The sequence below is a fragment of the Erpetoichthys calabaricus genome, chromosome 17 (genome assembly GCF_900747795.2).
Source record: "Erpetoichthys calabaricus chromosome 17, fErpCal1.3, whole genome shotgun sequence".
Classification (NCBI taxonomy): domain Eukaryota; kingdom Metazoa; phylum Chordata; class Cladistia; order Polypteriformes; family Polypteridae; genus Erpetoichthys; species Erpetoichthys calabaricus.
The window spans coordinates 32099725-32119659 of record NC_041410.2 but is presented as its reverse complement, the minus strand read 5'-3'; the positions used below and the strand labels follow the sequence as shown (position 1 = coordinate 32119659).

At 38.5% G+C, this 19935-nt stretch overlaps 1 protein-coding gene across 4 annotated transcripts in view; it reads right to left on the bottom strand.

Annotated features, from left to right (window-relative positions):
• The window catches only part of arhgef1b (Rho guanine nucleotide exchange factor (GEF) 1b), a 171333-nt gene that overhangs the window by 16595 nt on the left and 134803 nt on the right, over positions 1 to 19935 (bottom strand). The gene's annotated exons all lie outside the window — the stretch shown is intronic.

Here is a 19935-nt window from a genome sequence, read left to right as displayed (position 1 = left end):
AAGGCATAGGAAAACAATAGGGTAACAATGTTCTAGAAATTGATAAACCAGCCACTACCGGGCACAAGTCTTATGTTTATCAAGTTCTTTTGGCAGTGCTACCAGCCAAAGAATGACACACTCTACATAGAAGCGGCGAGAGACGCGGTGGTGAACCTGCAGAGATAGCAGTCTCTTGGCTGTGTTCCTTTTCTGTACTGATGCTAAAACCAAGAAATGGTCACAAACTAGCAATAAGTAACATACATATTTAATCTTTGATGCACTGACTGGCCATGCCATGCAACATGTTTTAAAGTCATGCTTCGCACAGGTGGCAGATAGTTCAAACTTCTATCTCCCATCAAGTAGAAAGAATCGCCTTGTAAATATTAACATATTTTTTTGTTATTATTATTATTATTATATCACAGGGTCACATATGTTTTCTGACTCTTGGAGAGCTCTTTAAAGTTAATTTTGATTGGCGTTGCTGCATATGGCTAATTCGTACGCATTTAGCCTGCACCACCTTCCCTTATCTGGACCTGGTTCGCAGATGTAGACAATCGAAGATCAGTTTATGCTACTCCATAACGCCAATTAAAGTATGCATACTAGAGACCCACATAACCTCAACTGCAATGACTGGTACACTTTGTGATCAACATACGATCAACTGGCTGGTCTCAAATTGAGCCCTAAGTTGGTGCATGACTGTATCAACTTACAAAGAAACCTGCTCAACTTAACATGTTACAGTATTGCTTATTTACCTTTATTTAAATAATGCCTTTCAAACATCCACACTAGATTCTTTATAAAGTACACTGATATTCAAAACAGCTACATGATATACTGCAACAACAATCAAATCTCAAACACAATACAGAACAAACAAATTATTGCCAGAAAAATGAGTATGGCAAAACTAGTTGGAGAATAAAGTAAAAAAATGTACAGACAATCAAAAAAATAAAACAGGTGGGACTAAGACTAAGTCTTCCAAAACACTGTCAAAAAAAAAAAATTGTTTTTTCCCACACCCCAAACTCAATCTGCCCATTTGAACAACACTGACCTGCTATGCCTGGATAATTAAGACTATCCTTTGTAGTTTAACACCATTTTACCAAATTGCCTCTCTTAATGGTTTAATCAGTCTGCCACTGGATCTTTATGAAGAAAACAACTCTGTGGTGTTGTACTAATTAGACAAGAACTAAAATCTTTAACTCTGCAGAGCCTCATGCTTTGTTTTTTGTAATAGGGCATTATTGCACAGTTAAAGGTTTAAGGCATCTACCAGTACGTAATCCAAAGTACAGTAAAATGTGCAAAGGGAATTTTTATGAAAACCATTAATTGGTTAATACAATCTGATAAATCTGACAATGAGTTTATTCTAAAATAATACTAATGACCACAGAGACATTGCACAAAACATTGCAATATTTTAAGTGATGGACATGGAATGATTAGATTTTGCATTCACGATAAAACAGGTATTGCATAACAATGGTTTAAAAGTATATACCAGCTGCAATATAAATGTAAATAATTCCATATGCAAGACAGAGGATCTTCCTTCAGAGATCACCTGACATAATAATAAAACTCAAGATCGCACCTAGTGATTAAGTTATTTTTTATCAAGGTGATGTCAAAAATATTACCCAAAAAATTGAAGTCAAGAAAGTTCTGGGTTGTACAAAATAAGCTTTAAAATGCATCAGTCCAGTTTCATTACACATGTATAAGAAGTCCCTGTTGAGGTCTCTGGTGCCTAAATGCTGAGAACAGGCATAGTATTACTGTTTCAATGCTACCAACATTTTAAAATCCAAAACATAAAATGTGTCTGGGTATAGCATTGTAAGAGCCAATTTTAGAAAGTTAAAGTTTTGAGTTAAACTCATATTAATGTTTGCTTTATTTGAATAGAATATAATATCTTCTATAGTCATAGACAATGGTATAGTCTTTTCCCCCTATAAGTTAGCAAGATATAGAATCTTCTTACTATAACTGAGAAACTGTGAGTTAATAGGCTCTTGTTGTGTTTAGAACAGGTCCCTGTAAACAGGGACTTGAAAGATCCATTTTCTGCTCAGAGATGGGATAAACATACAGTTTTCTGACCGCTTTGAAATGGTTCAGAAACGTTTTGAAATGGTTCAGAAATTATAAGTGACTAGTAACGATTTAAGATGTAACAAGATTAAGCTTAGAACTAAATTTTTCTTATCATAATTTTTCTTTTTTTTTGCTATTTTAATTTTCTTTTTTGTGTGAACTGTTTTACTTTGAAACTTAACTAAACTTTTAAAAACGAAGATATTTTGTCTGTGGAATCATTTCTGCGCGTCAGGCTTTTGTTGAATCCCATTTTTTGAGTTGGAGCTGCTGAATTTTGGAAACTTTGGGAAAACGCAGCTACATTTTCGTCAGAAAACTTGCCATCTTAAGGCCTTGAAACTGGACTCTACCATCTGAGGACAGAGGACGCTTCTGCTCCTGAACTCGTCAACGAAAGAAAAAGAACTGAGTCACTTTGAGGTACTGTGCTCTTACCTTCTATCTCTGCGCTATCGTAATGAAAGCAAGGTCGCCGCACCTGAACTTGAGAAGATTTTAAGAGACTGTGATATTGTAAAAGACTTTGTGGATGATCGCTTTTGCTTTTGCCCGAGTTTTGAAGCCTTTCTATAAGGAAGTAACTGCTTTGTTGGAACGTTCCTATTGTGACGTTTGTTGCTGTCAAGAGAATCAGCTGTTGTCATGGCAATGTCTAAGCATAATTCCAGTGAAGTTAGTAGTGAAATGAGTACAGACTCGAAGCCAGAAAATGTAATCGGAGATCTTAAAGGGCACATAAGTCAGAGGAAAGATAAACTTTCCGTGCTTATAGCTGACATAGAAAGTCTTAAAGATACTCCAGAAAATCATTCAGAAGTAGCTGAAAGACTTGAAAAATTTTGCGAGACGCATAGTGAGATAGAAGAGTTGAATCAAAGGCTAATATCAATGCTGAGTAAAGAAGGCGCGATTATTAAGAAACAGAAAACGACATTCGCTGAAAGCTCTAAGAATTGGAACGAATTTATTAATGTTACAAAGCTATGGCTGAAAGATGCAAATAAACTGTTATCACATAAATCTGACGAGCAGCTAGTTAACCAATTCGAAGGGATGCAATTGCAAGAACGGGATCGCTCAAAGTCAAAGGGGCGAAAGGCTTCTCCACAGTTAAAGCGCGCTTTGGATGTTAAATGTGACTCTTTAGCCCAGAAAAGTGCTGCAGCGGCATCATCACTATCTTCTACAGTCACACTTGAACGCACAGAACTTGATAGAATCATACAAAGGTTGGATGAACTCGAGTCGGAAAGGCAGGAACGACAGAATCAAGCTGAATATCAGAAAGCAGTCATTGAAATGGCTAAATCGCTAACTCAACAAAACACAGCTACTACTCCACCACCTCCAGTTCAGCGTGTTGAAGTACCACACAGACAGGTCCCTTTATTTTCAGGTGACCCAATGACTTACGCGAAACTTATCAGAGCCTTCAATCACGCTATAGGTAATGTACTAACAGACCCACAAGATAAATTAGATTATTTGATTCAATATACAAGAGGATCAGCTCAAGAAATGATTAATGGTTGTACACTATTGCCACCAGATGAAGGTTATAAAAAGGCTAGAGAGCAACTTGAAAGTTACTATGGCAACCAAGCGTTTGTAGTAGACGCATACATAAGTAAATATCTATCTATCTATCTATCTAAAGCATTGAAGTGGCCTCAAATAAAACAAAAAGATGGGGAGGCCTTGAGAGACTATGCAACCTTTCTCGATAACTGTATGGACTCCATGACTAAAGATAAAAGTTGAGCAGCATTTAATAGCAATGAAAATATCCGTACTATACTTTCAAAGCTCCCATATTCTCTACAAAATAAGTGGGGGGATATAGCTTATGAAATTGAAGAAGAAGAAAAAAGAGAGATAGAAATTCGCGACTTAACTATCTTTTTACATAAACAGGCTAAGATATTTATGCATCATATTTACGGCAGCAAAGAGAAAAAGGAAAAGACTGACAATGTTAGGTCGTCTCCTCATAAGTATGGTCAGAAATCAGGAAGTACTTATACTACAAGTATAACTGATACTGCCGAAAAGGGAACTCAAGAAATCTCTGTCAAAAAATCTGCTAATGATATATGTGCATTTAAAAAGCCTTGTGTATTCTGCAATGGCCAGCATACTCTTGCTGAATGTAGTAAAATCAAAGAACTGCCACATAAAGAAAGAATTGACTTTTTGAAATCTAAAGGTTTATGTTTTTGCTGTCTCAAACAGGGGCACTTTGGTAAGAACTGTAAAGAAAGAATGAAATGTCAGACATGTTCTTTTCAGCACCCAGGCATCCTACACATCAAAAAAGACAGTGGAACAACATCTAAAGCTGCAGCCAATGTGGTAACATCTACTGAAAAGGAAACACAGACTGGAACTTGTGCCTTTACTGGGGCCGGAGAAGAGTGTGCGCTACACGTAGTTCCTGTTAAGGTAAAATCTAAGAAAGGTATGTAGAAACATATGCCTTTATAGACCAAGGCAGTACAGTAACAATTTGCACTGAAAGGCTCCAGAAACAATTAAACCTTCAAGGGAGAAGAACACAAGTATTTCTCAAAACTATGAATAACTATGATGATGATTCAAAAGTGTTAACACAAAGTTCTGTCTTATCAGATTTACAAGTCTGTGGTCTCAATGATGATGAATATATTGATTTGCCAAAGGTCTTTACACAGGTCTCCATTCCATTGGACAGAGAAAATATTCCACTACAAGAAGATATCGATAAGTGGGCATATCTTAAAGAGGTACGTCTAACTCGTATTGACTCTGAAGTTGATGTTTTAATAGGAATTAACTATCCAGAAATCCTCGAGCAGTCACGATTCATACCTAGTCAAGGAGATGGACCCTATGCTACGAAGATTGCACTTGGATGGGTGGTCGGCGCACCATACAAAGAGATAGATGACCTCACAAAACAAAGCGGTAAGATGCCCAAACATTCAACCAATCGTGTGTCAATAACAGAGATTGAGGATATGTTGCTGCAACAGTATAACACAGATTTTCCAGAACGTAACTGTGAAGAAAAGGAGGAGATGTCACAGGAGGACATCAAGTTCATGCGCATAGCCTCAGAATCTGCGAGTCTGGTAGGTGGCCATTATTGTTTAAATTTGCCTTTGAAGGATGAAACACTGAAAATGCCAAACAATCGCTGTACTGCTGAACAGCATACTATAGGACTCAAAAGAAAACTGAGCAAAAATTCAGGTTTCCACAGAGACTATAAAGCCTTCATGAAAGACATTATAGACAAGGGTTATGCTGTCAAGGTACCCAAAGAAAACCTAAATTGCAATGAAGGCAGAGTGTGGTACATTCCACATCACGGTGTGTATCATCCAAAGTAAAAAAAATTTGAGTGGTCTTTGACTGCACAGCCACCTACCAGGGAATCTCACTTAATGAGCAATTATTAAAAGGCCCCGACCTAACTAACACACTCATTGGCGTCCTTACAAGATTCAGAAAGGAGCCAGTAGCACTAATGGCAGACATTAAGTCAATGTTCTACCAAGTTAAAGTACCAGATAGAGACACTGATCTTTTACGTTTTTTATGGTGGCCTGGAGGTAATTTAAGTAAAGACCTTGAAGAATACAAAATGACAGTACATCTTTTTGGTGCTACTTCTTCATCCAGTTGTGCTTCTTATGCTTTGCGTAGAACAGCCGAAGACTCCAGAGATACATTTCCTGAGGAAGCTGTTAACACAGTATCTATCTATCTATCTATCTATCTATCTATCTATCTATCTATCTATCTATCTATCTATCACCGTTCTCAATAACTTCTACGTGGATGACTGCTTAAGGTCAGTGACAACAGAGGAACAAGCAATAAAGCTGGCAAAGGACCTCCAAGCTCTATGCCTCAAAGGGGGTTTTCACTTGACTAAGTGGGTGAGTAACAACAGAGAAGTTTTATTGTCTATTCCAGAAGAAGACAGAGCTCATGAACAAAAGGACTTAGACTTGAGCCACAGTCTCCTTCCCACAGAGCGTGCCCTGGGTGTCCAGTGGTGCACAGAAACGGACAGTTTCAAATTTCAGATTAAGTTACAAAACAAGCCCGCCACAAGGCATGGTATTCTGTCTGTTGTTAGCTCAGTTTATGATCCACTTGGTTTTCTAGCACCTGCCCTACTGCCAGCAAAACTTATTCTAAGAGACTTATGCAAAAAGAAATTTGGGTGGGATGAAGAAGTAGAAGTCAAACACATTCAGAAATGGAAAAAATGGATGGATGATTTGCAGTTACTTACAGAGTATAAAGTGAACAGATGCTTCAAACCTACGGGTTTGGAACCATAAAGACAGCACAAATGCACCATTTTGCAGATGCTAGTGAAGATGGATATGGCACTGTCACTTATCTTGTCTTAACCAATGAAGAGGGCAAAAAGCATTGTTCATTCCTGATGGGCAAGTCAAGAGTTGCACCATTGAAACAGGTCACGATTCCAAAATTGGAGCTGACAGCAGCCGTTGTGGCAGTTAAAATGGACAAAATGCTTAAAGGTGAGCTTCAAATGCCCTTAGAAGAATCTACATTTTGGACCGACAGCACCACGGTACTAAAATACATCTCAAATGAAAGCACTCGGTTCAAGACCTTTGTTGCCAACAGAATCTCCGTGATCAGAGATCATTCACAGCCTTCACAGTGGAGGTATGTCACATCTGTCCTTAACCCGGCTGATCAAGCATCTAGAGGGCTAAGCATAGAAAACTTTCTCAAAAGCACCACATGGTCACAAGGTCCAAGTTTCTTATTGAATCCTGAAAAGGAGTGGCCAAAAAGACCAGATCAACTGAATGATTCACTCATTGAAGATGATCCAGAAGTTAAAACTTGTGCAGTTAACGTGACAAAAATAGAGGAAGCAACCGAGCCCATCAACAAACTAATCACCTATTTTTCAGATTGGCATTGTTTGAAGAAAGCAGTGGCTTGGTTCCTCAAGTTTAAAGACTTAATGCTGAACTTAAGAAATGAAAGAAAAACATTTCAATTAGAAGTCAGTCAGACTAAAAGTGATCCAGAAGAACAAAAATCACTCATCGCAAAGCACATGAAAAAGTATAAACTGACTTTAAAAACAAATCCAATTTCACTAGACGATTTAGTTAAAGCCGAAACGGAGCTTATCCACCTCAGTCAACAGCAAGAATTTCCAGAAGAATTAAAGGCATTTTCTACTCAGAGATGGGATAAGCATACAGTTTTCTGACCGCTTTGAAATGGTTCAGAAACGTTTTGAAATGGTTCAGAAATTATAAGTGACTAGTAACGATTTAAGATGTAACAAGATTAAGCTTAGAACTAAATTTTTCTTATCATATTTTTTCCTTTTTTTTGCTATTTTAATTTTCTTTTTTGTGTGAACTGTTTTACTTTGATACTTAACTAAACTTTTAAAAATGAAGATATTTTGTCTGTGGAATCATTTCTGCGCGTCAGGCTTTTGTTGAATCCCATTTTTTGAGTTGGAGCTGCTGAATTTTGGAAACTTTGGGAAAACGCAGCTACAAACATGAATCCAATGAACTTCATGGAGAATCACAGCACATGGAATAAATTACCAAGAAGAGTGTAGAGAGTAGGACTTTAGGAAACCTTTAAAACTCAATTTGTTATTTTAAAGAAATCATGTAGATAGAACTTACAAGCTTTGTTGTGCTGAATGGCCTGTTCTCGTCAAAATGTTTTTAATGTTCTAACAATAAATTATCATTGTCATCATACTACTAGTGCATTTCACTCTGGGGAGTCCAACGATACATCCATGCTCTCACAGCAGCAATGAGACTATTAGAACCAATTCCTAATGGGGCACTAGCCTATCAGAGACCACACTTCACGCACACCACTTTTCATTAAAGGAATTGCAAATCATCATAAGATGCATTTCTCTGGAAAATGGAAACAGACACACAAGAATGTGTAAATATATTCAGTACAGTGAGAAAAACAGGAATACAACACAGGACTTTGAAGCTGTGGTAGTGTGATTAAGTGTGAACTGCACTAATGCACCATCCATCATGCTTAATCATATAAAAAAACAAGACAAAACCAGTACCTGATTACACTGGATACTAGGTTTTAAAGAGCAAAGCTCTATGATTCTGCGAGTAGCTTGACTGTTTGAAGCACATTTATCAGCTTTGTTGATAATAAGTGCTCAGAGAACTGATGATTACCAAAGGTCACTGGTTAAGGTATGGGAAGGACATCATTATCTAGGGGCAACTGTGGACAGAAGTGCAAATCTCTGACCTATGATGTTCAAGCACTGAATCAAGATGCAAGGAATTAAAGATGAGAAACTAAGCATCACATTACATTAGCCAAAAGTTAAATCTAAAGTTGTTTGTTAAGGACTTCACAGAGATGGACACTGAAATCCTTACACTTAAAAATATATCTTTCTGGGTAAAGGTTGTCATTGTTCTTTCAGTAGACATTAGTGCAAAGATAAAGTTGTCTGTTACTGCTTCAAACAGTGGACACTAGGAGTTTAATAACTTGAAGAAATGGTTAAAAAACTAAAGAAAAAAAAAGTTTTTCTCACAGGTGCATTAAGAGAGAAGCAAAGGAGAAAAATTAATTTTACACCCATGAAAAGAAAGTGATTGTGCATTTTTGCACAGGGCATGGGTCATACAAATAATTCAAACAGAAGGCATTCTCTGACTCCATGTTCAATGCTAACTCTTACCTTATTAAAGAACCAGCAGCCCCGCGATTCTCGAAAGAAGCGTAAATCCAAGAATGGCAATCACTTTCTGTTCCCTCCGATATTTGTAGGGATGAAATATCATGGAGGGTGGGTGCGTCTACAGTGCCACTCACAGTATGGCGTCGACGTACGATTCTGCTAGTCATGAGGTATGTTTCAGAAGCGCGTTGTAGGCGCCTTTGTGTATTGTTTTTATCCATGCAGTCTCGCATTTGGCAGCGGCAGCAGTGTGAACGACTTGCCTGTTGCCTCTGGCATCTGTGCATATATACTGTACAATCTGGCGTGCACGCTGTACCTCAGGTTTAGTTTACAGGTCGTAGCCATACGGGCTAGTTTTTGTATTACTAATCGTTGAGCTCCTTCGTTTTGGAGCTGTGACTCCTTATTGTTTTTATCTATGCGGTCTCGTCTTTGTTGTTCTGTGGCTGTGTCGTTAGGTAGACGTCGTTTACTGTTAGCTTCCGTACATATTCAGGATATTCATTCAAAGGAGGCAGCTTAACTTGACCTTTTTGACAACAACGTGTAAACTCATCAGTTGTACTGCCAGTTTTTTCTTCAAGGAAGTTACGTGAATGACAATGACTGCAAATGACACTCATTAATCCCAATGAATTTTCATGAACAGTGGACTCATTATAGAACGCGTTCTCAGCTAACTGGCAGAATTGTTCAGCGTCTGTCCGTCGTTGCCGTCTTTGTCTTTTTCTTTGTTAGAATATTGAACATCTTAAACCTTTTAAACGACTTTGTAGCCCTTTTGCAGTTTCTTTTTGGATCCGTGCCTCTCTTGCATGTAGTGTTTCAGAAGCGCGTTGTAGGCGCCTTCGTTCATTGTTTTCATCCCTACGGGCTCGGTTTTGTATTTGTAATCGTTGAGCTCTTTGTTTTTGGAGCCGTGACTCCTTTGCGTCTGCTGATTCAGAGGCGCGTTGTAGGCGCCTTCGTTCATTGTTTTTATCCATACGGGTTCGTTTTTGTATTTCTGTTACTTGAGGTGTTTCGTTTTGGAGCCGTGACTTCTTTGCTTCTGGTGTTGGCGAAGCGCGTTGTAGGAGCCTCCGTTTATTGTTTGTATCCATGCGGTCTCGTTTTTGTCTCTCTGTTACTGAATTACCGTTATGTGATTCAAACATGCCACACAGACTGCTGGCGCAGTGGATTAGAGCAAGTTTAGTTTACAGGTTGTGTTGTTAGGGCGCCACCTACTGACTCTGGGAAGCCGCTGCGTTCGACTCTGGGGCACAGTGGCGCAGTGTGCATGCGCTTCGGTGTGTCCGCCGTGCATAAATTAAACTGTCCTTTAGTAATATAGATAGACTGGATATGAAAGAGACAGGAAAGATACTATTTTATGAAGAAAAGAAAGGAAATGTGTTATTGTTCCAAGTGTACAACTTTTGATTTGAGATATTTGTTTTAATAATGTCTTTAAAAAAAAAAAAAAAAAAACAGTTTAGTTTTTTTATAGTATCCTAATAAAGACCGGACATTTTCATCTGTGGTCAATGGTTCTGGAGTCAACCTGACTATAAAACCGAGGTCGTGCTTAAGATTTTCACTGTGATGAGGAGATAACTACTATTGGTTCTATTATTAAGAGAAAATATTCTTAGAAGCCTTGTTATCCCTCATTTTTTGATTGTAAAGACAACCTATTGATAGCACCAATAAGTATTTTTGCCAGTGTGTTTGTTTCCAGGTCACTGTTACTGGAGATGAATCTTGAAGTACTCTAAAACCTCTTTAGTTAAGCCTTAATAAAAATAACTAAATATTTTCCATCAATTCACATTACATAAATTATGAAAAACGTGTGCCTTTTTGCATTACAAGTGTCTTTTAAAAAATAAACAATGCTTTTTTGGTAGGTTTATCTATACTAATTAATAAAAGGCAAAGCCCTCACTGACTCACTGACTGACGGACTGACTGATTCACTCATCACTAATTCTCCAACTTCCCGTGTAGGTGGCAGGCTGAAATTTGACAGGCTGATTCCTTACAGCTTACTTACAAAAGTTAGGCAGGTTTCATTTCGAAATTCAACGCGTAATGGTCATAACTGGAACCTCTTTTTTGACAATATACTGTAATGGACGGCAGCTCGATGGCTGTGGGAGGCGGAGTTGAGTGTCACATCATCACGCCTCCCACATAATCACGTGAAACGACTGAACGCAGTAGGGAGAAATGAAGGAAGAGCCGCAAACAGCGAAGAACAAAAAATTCATTAAACAATTGAGAAGGGAGCGAAACAATAAGAAGCGAGCGAGTGAAGCATACAAGCATCTTCATAAGGGAAACAAAGCACGGTGTAAAACGTAAGTTTAAATTAAGTTTATAGAAACGCTCCCGCTGCAGATTGCAATAACATATTTGCGAGATAAAAGAACGCAGTAGGGAGAAATGAAGGAAGAGCCGCAAACAGCGAAGAACAAAAAATTCATTAAACAATTGAGAAGGGAGCGAGTGAGGCATACAAGCATCTTCATAAGGAAAACAAAGCACGGTGTAAAACGTAAGTTTAAATTAAGTTTATAGAAACGCTCCCGCTGTGGATTGCAATAACATATTCGCGAGATAAAAGTTTAATGAGAAGACACGAGGTATAAACGAACCACACGCCGTAGCGCAACGTTAGGGGCTTCACCTCTGGCGCTGATGTTCGAGATTCGATTCCCGAGAGGGGATGCAATGAGTGTGTACGCATGAAGAGCACAGAATTAGGGCGAAACACGTGTCGCGTACTCTTTGCATAATTTGAAAGTAAACAATTTCAACCATTCTATGATCTGCTTCTCGCAACTGAAAGACGGCACATGGCGGATGTTAGCCGATTTGCTGACCGCAACGTTAGGGGCTTCAACTCTGGTGCTGACGATAGAGATTCGATTCCTGAGAGGCGATGCAGTGAGTGTGTACGCCTGATGAGCCCAGAATTAAGGAAAAACGCGTGTCGCATACTCTTTGCATTATTTGAAAGTAAACTATTAAAACCATTCTATGATCTGCTTCTGGGAACAGAAAGAGGGCACGTGGCGGACGTAAGGCGACTTGCTGACCAACCAAAAGCGTAACTGGGCAGGTAACCACCCATACAATCAGATTGTGGTTCAGAAAACGAATGCCATGAATGTAATTACCACGATCTACATACTGTCAAATAAACGAAACACACGCCGTAGCGCGACAGCTGTGAAAAGGGAGGTTTACAAAAAAACAGATCCTTAACAAATTGTTATTGGTATATTTTCGATCCGATTTTCTTAATAAAAAATTAAAAGCAGTACTTCGCCACAACGAAGCGCGAGAATTTGGCTATATATATCTGCTTCTCGCAATTAAAAGAGGGCACGTGGCGGATGTTAGACGACTTGATGACCAAGCATAAGCGTTACCTGCCAGGTAACCACCCATACAATCAGATTGTGATTCAGACTAGGAATGCAATGAATGTAATTACCCCGATCTACATACAAGGCGAAAGTCTTGCAACATTCAAAGATGATGGTTTGGGATAAGTACACCATGGAACATAAAAGAGCTTATGAAGCCTTGAACCGAAAAATGCAAGATCTCAGAGATCGTAAAAAAAAAAAAAAAAGGAGGTAATGTCGTTTTACTCGCTGTAGATTTTAGTCAAACATTACCAGTTATTCCACGAGGGAGACCAGCAGATGAACTCAACGCGTGTTTAAAATCCATGCTTCTCCCACGGTTGGTTATATGTCGCGTGTTCTCGGGTAGGTGCACCAAAAAATTTATACATTTAAGCATGTAATGGGCAAACAAAAAATGAGGTATACCCGAAGGCACTGCAGTAGTACTCAATGTAACTTTACTTCTTAAATGTTAATGTTTTACTGTTTAATAATTTATACGCTTCTTATATGTTGTTCAGATTCTTTTATCAAAATACCAGTGACAGCGCAATGCACGATAACATGGAGTGAATACACCATACGCATCCACCCACGGCCGCCCTGGTGTGCGCAGATAGGAGTTGATTCTACAATAAAATAAAATAAAGATAAAAAGAGTAATACAATCATCACCCATAAAGCGGATAGTAGACGTGACGTGCTATATGTGTACCAGATTTCAAGTCAATAGGTGAAACGGTTTGCGAGCTACAGGTGATTTAAAATCCTGGACAGACAAACGAATAGCCACGGTAGCAAATTATACAAGAAGATTTTACTGTTTAATAATTTATATTTATATGAAATGTGCTTCTTATATATTACTTCATATTCTCATATGATAATGATGTTAATGTTGTTTATATTGATTTCTATGTTATTGTAAGTGCATGTATGTGTGTATATGTATATATATATATATGTATATATATATATATATATATATATATATATATATATATATATATATATATATATATATATATGTGTGTATATATATATATATATATATAAATGTGTATATATATGATACAGTCCTGATCAAAAGTTTAAGACCACTTGAAAAATGGCAAAAAATCATATTTTGCATGGTTGGATCTTAACCAGGTTCCAAGTAGAGCTTCAACATGCAACAAGAAGAAATGGGAGTGAGACAAAACAGTTTTTGAGCATTCAATTAATTGAAAATAAGGATTAAATTGAAACAGGCTGTTTTACAGCTGATCAAAATTTTAGGACCACATGCCTTTAAAAGGCCAAATCTGTGCAAAGATGTGGATTCATTGTCATTTTCTGTCAGGTAGTCACACGTTCTGATGGCAAAGGCAAAAAAAACTCTCCCTTTTTGAACGTGGTCGGGTTGTTGAACTGCATAAGCAGGGTCTCTCACAGCGCGCCATCGCTGCTGAGGTGGGACGCAGTAAGACAGTCATTTGGAATTTCTTAAATGATCCTGAGGGTTATGGAACAAAAAAGTCAAGTGGAAGACCCAAAAAAATTTCACCAGCACTGAGCCGGAGGATCCAATTGGCTGTCCGTCAAGACACTGGACGATCCTCGACCCAAATTAAGGCTGTTACTGGTGCTGACTGCAGCCCCATAACCATCAGATGGCATCTGAGACTGAAGGACTTCAAAAACAAAAAACGTCTTCAAAGACCTCGTCTCCTTGAACGCCACAGAACTGCTCGTTTGGACTTTGCAAGAGAGCACCAAACATGGGATATTCAAAGGTGGAAGAAAGTTTTATTCTCTGATGAGAAAAAATTTAACCTTGATGGTCCTGATGGTTTCCAACGTTACTGGCATGACAAGCAGATCCCACCTGAGATGTTTTCTACGTGCCACAGTGGAGGGGGGCGCCATAATGGTCTGGGGTGCTTTTTCCTTCAGTGGAACAATGGAGCTTCTGGAAGTGCAGGGGCGTCAAACAGCCGCTGGCTATGTCCAGATGTTGCAGAGAGCATTCTTCATGACTGAGGGCCCTCGTCTGTGTGGTAACGACTGGGTTTTTCAACAGGACAACGCTACAGTACACAATGCCCGCAGGACAAGGGACTTCTTCCAGGAGAATAACATCACTCTTTTGGCCCATCCTGCTTTTTCAAGTGGTCTTAAACTTTTGATCAGGACTGTATAAATGATGCCCATATGCTTAGGTCTGAAATGTGTCGTTTTGAACTTTCTGCGAGTGGTTCTTACCACTTGGAGAAATGTTCCCACTCACCTCATGGAAACGCTTGCATCAAGCATGCCGCAACGAATTTTTGAAGTGATCAACAATAACGGTGGAGCTACTCAGTACTGAGTTCATGTTTGGAAGTTTGATTTCTGTTTTGGGGGGGTTTACGGGTTTTTTTGGAGGTGTGGTCTTAAACTTTTGCTCAGCTGTAAAACAGCCTGTTTCAGTTTAATCGTTGTTTTCATTAAATTGCATGCTCAACAAATGTTTTGTCTCACTCCCATTTCTTCTTGTTGCATGTTGAAGCTCTACTTGGAACCTTGTTAAGATCCAACCATGCAAAATATGATTTTTTTGCCATTTTTCAAGTGGTCTTAAACTTTTGATCAGGACTGTATATAATATATGTGTATATGTATATATAATATATGTGTATATGTATATGTATATATATATGACAGCAACACTCGTAACAATGACAACACAATTACATTGACAATCATGTTACGTTATTTTTAAAATGTTTCCTTTACTTTTTCATAACCTCTTTAACACACTACTTCTCCGCTGCGAAGCGCGGGTATTTTGCTAGTCCTATATATATTTTCCCATTAATCAAGATAGCCTATAGTGCTAGGAAGAAAGGAAAGTGTACTTATCTGCAAAAAAGACCTCTGAAGTTGATACTGACTGCTCTATATATTCAGAATAATGGATGACAATATATGTTAAGTGTACATATATTCAGGCAAACTACAATAAAGATTCAGCAGTCTATTTGCAATTTAATGGGCCTCTTGATGTACACCATTTGTAGTTCTGATATTTTTTTTCTGAACAAGAGAAAAATAATAAGAGAACCGGTAGGTTTAGCCATCCTTCAGTTTTTGTGTGAAAGTGTTGGGTTTTTTTTTTGCATTACCTACCATATCTCATTCTGTGCTGTAACTTGCATCAATTAGGACAGGGTATAATATTGCTATTATACAAGTAAATTAAATCATAGAAACACTTCAGGAAACAGTGCACAAAAAGTTTTTGCTTCTTGAACACTGTTGGGGGTTTCTTAGAGATTTTTGGGAGCTGATCACGAATATCACATTAAAATGTATCTATCACGTACCGTTTCAGAGAAATCTTCACTTTTGTCATGATTTTTTCTTATATTTGTATCCAAACATTTTCGCTCCCCTAAGTGACTTATCAACAACGTTTTGTGCAGCCTGGGCATATCCAGGCATGGAATCAGGCCAGGTTGGAAGCTGTTCTGTGGAAGTTGACATCCTGGGCAGGTCTGAACAAGCTTGACGCTGTCTCAGCATGCTATAAAGGTGGCTTGCATACACCGATCCTGTTCATTTGGTTAATATAGTCAGTGTGTATGTATAGTATCAGTATAGTACAGTATAGTATCTGTAGCAATATAACATAAGTAAACTTGATGCCATAGATGTTTTGGTTTCGGGCGATATGTGTCATCAATGTCGTAACAGCCACGATACATTCTGCCAGATCTGTGGCGAATATACAGTTGTGCCTCAGAGACGTTGGATGGCTGCTCTTGTGAAGAAAGCTTATCATCTGTATTTTGGCTACAAAATTGGTGATCAAGACAAGGAATGGGCGCCTCACATTTTCTGTGCGACGTGTGCTGTCAGTCTGAGAGCCTGGCTCAGAGGCACTTGAAAGACGATGCCGTTTGCTGTTCTGATGATATGGCAAGAACAGAAAGACTATGTGACGGACTATTACTTCTATTTGACTAATGTGTCTGGTTTCTCTGCTAAACACAAGAAGTCAATTGAATATCTTAATCTGCCTTCAGCAATGAGATCCGTGCCACATGACGACAGTCTTCCAATTCCAAAACCACCAGAGTATTGGACCTTAGACGAACCAGATGAAGAAACTGCAATGCAGGGTACTGACAGTGACATTGACCCGGATTTTGAACCGTGCTCATCAGGCGATCCACATCTGATTACACAGTCCGAATTGAACGATTTGGTCAGAGATTTGAGTCTGTCATAAGCAAAACCCGAGCTGCTGGGTTTGAGACTGCAGGAATGGTGTTTGCTGTCACCAGTAATGAAAATTTCTATGTTTCGAGGCCAACATCATGATATAACCAAAGTTTTTGCACAAGTCGACAGTTTCTGTTGTGACATTGAAGAATAGTTCTCGGCCTTGGGTTGTGATCACAACCCGGAAGAGTGGCGTCTCTTCATTGATTCGTCAATGTTAAGCCTGAAAGCTGTTCTGCTACACAATGGCAACGTTTATCCTTCAGTACCTGTTGGCTATGCAGTAGTGCTGGGTGGTATACCGGTTCATACCGAAAACCGTTTATTTTTTTTATGATATGGATTTTTCTTATACCACAACACCGGTTTAAATTGCCTAAATAACGTTCAGAATGTGGTGCAGCGGGAAACTGTTCAAGTGGGGCTCTTTTTCACTGCTACACCACCAAATAGTGGGCGGTAGCATAGGTATGCCGCGCGGTGAAAATGGACAGAGAGCATTCCGAAACTGAACTAAAAGTAAAGTTGAACATGATGAACAGAAGAACTTTTGCCGAAAAAAAGGAGTCACGTCCGTCGCCTGGAGATACTTTAGTTTTAAAAGGTCAGATGTGTAAATACTGTTTCTATACTACTGGATAATACTGCAAGCCAAGTTGTATTTGTCTTATTTGTTTTCAATACAGTGTAATGTACCTGGGTACTGTGTAATAGTGTGACGACATGTTGACTTTAATTTTGACGCTTATGACAAGAATAAAGTCGACATGTTGATTTTATTCTCAACATTTCTACTTTATTCTCGCCATTTATGTCAAGATTAAAGTCGACATGTTGACTTTATTCTCGTACTTTGTCATTAAAGTAGAACATCGTAAACTAAACTTCATTGTAAAATGAATATTTAATTTACTGGATTTTCTCAAACCCCGTCATAAGTTATATAGCACATTAAATGCTTTTAAGTGTTTCCCGAGCTTCTTAAACTGACTTCCTCTTGCACTAAGAGGAGGCCCCGGCAGCGATCGCCGCACAGAATACATTCACTTCATGATATTCCTGCTCTCTGAACATTTAGAATGCTAAGATAAATACTTGATATAATTTTCATGGTGAAATGCATTAAAGCATGTATTAATCATGTGAGGGCACCGCGGCGTGGAGGATGCACTGCTGCCTTGCAGCAAGGGTGTCTCGGGTGTACCCTGCCTTGAATTTGCATGTTTTTCTGGTGGGTTTACTTCAGTTTCCTTTCAGTCACGTAGAATGTGGGGTGTTGTTATGCTATATTGACCCTGCTAATGTATGTTTTGCTCGTATTCACCCTGCGATGTGCTGGCGACTCGTTCAGGGATGGGCGCCACCCTGAATAGATGGCATAATTAAACATGTATAACGAAGATATTTTTAAAGTTCTGAACACTCCGTGGGCTAAGTTTATAACTAGTTTTAATTTCACAGAGACGTTTATCGTGTGGTGATTGGTTATATGGAGAAAGAAAAATGAAAGATAGGAATTGGGGTTTTGGTACGTCAGATAGAGACAGCACGCGTGGAATAAAGAAAGCCTGCTCAGAAGAACATCCATTGAATTCTGTGTTAGTGTTTCCGACCACCAGATCACAAACCCAACATTTACACAATATTTAAGTTACACCTGTGCGATAGCCATTCATACATCCAGTTTTTTGGAGCCTCGTCACACCTGCCATAAAGTTCTCTACACTGAACATACACCTGGGGACCCTTTACTGCGAGGTTGCAGCACTACCGCCTCACTACCGTGCATGTTTAATACCTGCTTTAATGCATTTCATCATGAAAATGATATCAAGTATTTATCTTAGCATTCTAAATTTTCAGAGAGCAGGAATATCATGAAGTGAATGGATTCTGTGCGGTGATCGCTATCTCCTTTTAGTGCGGGAGAAGTCAGTTTAAGAAGCGTAGTGATTAACAACTGGGTCGGGGAACACTTAACACAAAGCATTTAATGTGCTACATTAACTTATGACGGGGTTTGAGAAAATCTAGTAAATTAAACAATGATTTTAGGATGAAGTTTAGTTTATGACATTCTACTTTAATTATAAAGTAAACTATGAGAATAAAGTGGAAATGTCAACTTTATTCTCGACATGTAGTTTGATTTTTTCTTCCCCGTGTCCGTATTTTTTTCTTCACCGTGGCCCTAATACGATTCTGTAGCGCTATACCACAAATAGCATTATAAATGCAAGTTTTAGTTTTATTATTTATGCATATGGCTTAGCTTGAAGCAAGGTCCATGTTAATGCAGTTTGCCTAAATGATGGTTCAGTTGGTAAAGATGTCATCACCAAGATTGCACTTTTTATTTTATTTTAATTTGGTGAATACTGTGTAATGCACCTGGGCTTAAAGCCTTGAAGTAATAGTGCAACTATCAGTAATAATACTATTATTTATTTTATTGTTATTATTTATTAGTTTAAATATTATGCAGTTTAATGATGGTAAAGTTGTTTAAAAAGTCACTTTAACGTGTCGGTGGACAGAGATGGTTAACATTAACAGAAAGTGTAGTTGTTTTACAAAAAATATTTACTATTTATTCCTTTTCTAAGATGTTCAGTGCAATACAACTTTTGACAAGCACTTCTGGATATTTTACTAAGTCTAAATGCCTCTTTGGACGGTCGAAAATATGTTGTCAAAATTATAGTTTAAGTTTTTGCAAAATTTGTTCAATAAAAAGGTTCTACATTTTGACTGCATCTGTCATGCAATGTGATTCCTTCTCTTCATTAGTGCCACCCCCTTGAAAACTATCACTTTATGGGGCCATGCAAACCAGTATTAATACTTGTGCGCACATTAAAATGTATTTTTTGTACAATGCACAATGCACTTGACAGTGGAATAGGTTATTCTTAGCCAGTAACTGCAGTGGAAAATGTGGTTAACATCCACTCATGCATGGGAAAAAAATACCTTTGAATACCGTGAAACTGGGATAATTTAGAAAAATACCGTGATATAGAATTTTGGTCATACCGCCCACCCCTACTATGCAGCACACATGAAAGAAACGTATGAGAATATGGAACTGTTGCTGAAGCACGTCCAGTATAGCAGGTACAACTGGAATATCTGTGGAGATCTTAAAGTCGTTGCTCTGTTACTAGGACTGCAGCTTGGCTATACAAAGTGCTGTTGTTTCATCTGTGAATGGGACAGCCATGCCAAAGAGTCGCACTATTCTCGACAGAACTGGCCACTCCGTAAAATGTTAGTTCCAGGACAGAAAAATGTGGCACATGAATCGCTTGTCGACACGGCAAAGATATTTTTACCTCCTCTTCACATAAAACTGGGACTCATGAAGAATTTCGTGAAAGCACTGAACAAGGAAGGTGAAGGTTTTCGTTATTTAAG